Source organism: Bidens hawaiensis, unplaced genomic scaffold (assembly GCF_021521415.1).
Source record: "Bidens hawaiensis isolate Kalapana, Puna unplaced genomic scaffold, B.hawaiensis_p1.1 tig00001336_1, whole genome shotgun sequence".
Lineage (NCBI taxonomy): Eukaryota > Viridiplantae > Streptophyta > Magnoliopsida > Asterales > Asteraceae > Bidens > Bidens hawaiensis.
This window is the reverse complement of record NW_027491075.1, coordinates 2547339-2551436: the sequence shown is the minus strand read 5'-3', so window position 1 is coordinate 2551436 and position 4098 is coordinate 2547339. Positions and strand designations below refer to the sequence as shown.

The window sequence follows — 4098 nt, the reverse complement described above, 5'->3', positions numbered from 1 at the left end:
GAATAGCCAAAATCATATTCATTGTTGAAGCAACGAAAAATATAATTGGTTACATATCTTAGTATCATCACTCTTAAAGAAACAATTCAATGATATACTTATTTCTAATGAAAAGATAAAGAAAACTATTGACAATTTCTTGTAAATCAAAATAATGCGTTTGAAATGAATTAAAAAAAAATATGTATATACAGTAACAAGCAGTCCTTAATAGTGTTGGTGGATAAAAGCGTTAAACTTCTCACTTAGTCGGGTCTGGTCTGCCAAGTTTGCAGCTAACTCAGTCAATTGCATTTGGAGGTCTTCGACACGCTTCTGGTTAGCCTCCAGATGTGCAAGCAACTCCTCTTCCCGTGCTTGATGATCCCTATGCATTGTCCTTAATTTATCTTCTAAGACATTTATCTACACAAATTAAGCATTATACAAATGATGTTTGTAGGCTATCAAACTTAAGTGAGCTTATTGAATAAAATCCTCAAGTTTCCATTCATCTGTAAAAATAATAAGTTAATCCACTCAACCAAAAAATATTAGTACTGTTAGTGGTTCATTAGGATGTGCATTTTCATACCTGATTGTGTATTGTTGTATTATCTTTTGTGACGTTGACCTTTGGTAGATGATTGTCGCCATTACCCCATCTCTTCATCCTAGGACAATCTTCTATTATCGTAGACATCAAAGATGGATATTTGATGATATGATGCCCTGGGTAGATGCTCTTGAGTTTCGGAAGATTACGAAGGTGGATTACCTTAACATGTAGATATATGCGTCATGTTTTGTCGGTACAGTTTCACTTCTAGTTTTCTCTTCATCAGATGAAATGACTACTGCCAAATTGTCACAATGAGAAATATATAAATTTCTCAGGTTGACAAGCCCTTGTGCTTCACTTAAAGGGAACAACTGCAATAAGGAGGGGCAATATTCAATTTTGATTCTCACTAGATTACAAAAGCTGATATATTGGTGTGGGCAATCCCATAGAAGGACCAAGCTATCCAAATATTTCAACTCAATTTCTTCCACTTGAGAAAAAAACTTTCCCTTTGTTTTCATATGACTAATTGCATTCAATGTAACACTAGTTTGCATTGTATCAAGACTACTCTTTTGCACCAATCTTGTAACATTATCACACCTTACCAATTCAATATACCTTAATTCACCGGAACCTTCTTGATTAAGGTCTGGTAGAATGTTTTCCAAATCTTCAATATTCCACAATATTAACATTTCACTTACCTGAATCAGTTTCATAATTGCCAGAGCGGACCTCGAGCTACTTTTTGAAAATTGTAGAACATGTTTATACGGATGTGTTTGATACCTAATAATATCGTCCTCGATGTGAAATTCTTTCAAAGATTCAAAGTGAAAATCTCCGGGAATATAATGCAATTCAGGAACTAGTAAATGCAAAATTTTGAGTGATCTCAGTTCACTTAGTTCCACGAGAAATTTACAAGTCCCCTCCTTATTCAACTGAACATACAACTCTTCCAGCCTAATGAGATTTGATATGACACCTGGTGCTATATAAGATAGATATTCACAAGAGTAAACATCTAGCAACGTCAATTTGTTTAATTGACTGATTTCTTTAGGAATAATTGTAATTTTCGTACTTCTAAGTCTTAGAATCTCAAGGCATGTTGACTTCCCAAGTACAGAAATTTCACGAAGAAAATTGTTTTCACTTAGATCTAGCACCCTTAATTTAGTCAACTGCACGATCTCTTTAGGAACTTTTGTAATTCCTGTCCTTTCAAGCTTCAGAATCTCTAGGCATGTTAACTTCCCAAGTATACAATTTTCACAAAGAAACTTATTTTCACTTAGATCTAGCACTCTTAATTTTGTTAACCGCCTTATCTGTATAGGAAATTTATTTATTTTAGTTCCTCTCATCTTTAGAATCTCAAGGCATCTTAACTCGCCAAGTATAGAAATTTGATGAAGAGATTTGTTTCCACTTAGATCTAGCATGCGGAGTTCTTTGAGTTGCTTTAGTGATTGTGGGAGATTTGAAATGTCGTTGTCCGACACATCTAAAACTTTAAGTTTTTCCATGCCTCGAAAGAATTCTTTAGGAATGGTTGAAAGTTCATTATCTTGTATTAGGAAAGTATCAAGGTGTGGAAAAAGAAGTTCATGATTAGAAAGCTTACTTATTTTATTTTCCATTAGCGATATCTTCTTGTAGCTTTCCATGTGTTTATTGGGTTTCCACTCTATCATACCTCTTCCAGACTGTACCCAAAACTTGTCATTATGTTCAGAAGTAATTGAATGATTGCACGTTTCCATCTTCATCTCCGGGAAATAACAAGAAAGATGATTCAAGGGAATTAACAACCTCTTCAACTCTCTCAGGATTATTAAATATCCCTAGACCTAACCCGTAGTAAGTCAATCTTTCAAGGCCAATGGTTCCATCTTCAGGGAACATACTACATAATAAGAAACATGATTTTGTTACTTCATCTTCGAGAGAGTCGTAGCCTAGCTTCAGTGGCATTATTCCTTTCCTATTGTAAACGTCATCCCCACCAACCTTACATTGTAGTTGACAAAGTGCTGCCTCCCATCTTTTAATTTCTTTGTCTTTCAAAGCGTTTCCTACGACTTGAAAATAAAGTGGCAATCCACAACATTCTTGAACAATCTCCAACGCAACTTGCTTCAATGCATCATCCCATTCAGTTTTACCAACAACACGCTCAAAAAGGTTCCATGCTTCTTTTCCTTTTAAAGGATTTACATGAACATGCTTCTGAGCATTCATTGCCTCACACACATCCCTATTTCTAGATGTAAGCAATATTTTGCAATTCATGTAGCCACTCCCACATGGAATGCCCAATTCCTCTAGGTTCAGTTCCTCCCACACGTCATCTAGGATAATTAGAACCATCTCTCTATTGATTATTCTTCTTCTTGTTGTTACTTGAAGCTTTTCTTTAATCCGTTTTGCGTCAGTGGTTTGTGAGACTGTTATGAACGCAATATCTGTAAATACATTCTTCATCTCGGCAGCAACTTCATTAGCTAGGGTAGTTTTACCTACACCTCCCAAACCACTTATACCAACTATTTGTATGCTGTTGTCTTCTATAGCTTGAATTATCTCCTTCAAAGTTGACTTGTGGGTATCTATATTTTCAAGATTTTTTCTTTGGTAGATGTTCACAAATTGTGGCGTGGGACGTGTATCAATATTTTCAAGATTTTTTTTCCGGTCGAAGTTGGCTGATCCTGAGGCCGGACGGGTATCGATATTTTCAAAATTTTCACTTTGGTAGAGGTTTGGTGATTCTGGTGTGGGACGGGTATGTATTGAATTTTCAATATTTTTTATTGGGAAGAGGTCTGCTATATCTTGGGTGCGGGCAGGAATGGAAACAGATTGTTTAAAACCTCGATCACCATCTTCTTGGTGCTTCAAAAGAGCAGAAGTTCTTTTTGTTGCCATTTTACTGTAGCGATGAAGGGTGTGCAAATTGACACACAATCGTAGGTTGAAGCATGTCTTCTTGGCTTTCGCTTCTTCATCAATAATCTTTGTAGCTTCCGATATTAGAGCAGCTGCCGTACTCACCCACTCTTCAACGCCTTCTAGGAGTCGCTCTTTATTAGATTCAGCATGATCTATTCGTTGTTGAACCCTTCCCATCATATATTTGAGGTTTTTAGTTTCCCTTTTAAATTGCTCAACATTTTCAGAGCTATTCCACATGTAGCCTATCTCCTTTTTGGCCACATTACACATGGAGGTCACCACTTTTCCAGCCATGAAACTAACGACCTCCTCCATTCTTTTTCTGTTTGGAGTTTGGATGGAAAAAGACCGTAGTTCAAAAGAATAGCATGTTAGACAAATAAGAGACTGTTACACCATCAACAAAAACCAAGAATGCAAATTTATGAAGGAAAGTAGGAAGAAGAGGATAATGGATTATATGTGAATGGTATGCAAAATGAAGGAAATTAATAGAGCTATAAAATGAGAAAACAATTAAAGAAATGTTGGATGATTAAATTCTAAAAGAACCTTATTTCTTTCTTTTAATTGAACGTCTCATTGACACG

The 4098-nt window shown here is 35.8% G+C and overlaps 1 pseudogene; it reads right to left on the bottom strand.

Annotated features, from left to right (window-relative positions):
* Positions 1-207: 207 nt before the first annotated feature.
* Positions 208-3551, bottom strand: LOC143571535 (uncharacterized; annotated as a pseudogene).
* Positions 3552-4098: the final 547 nt, after the last annotated feature.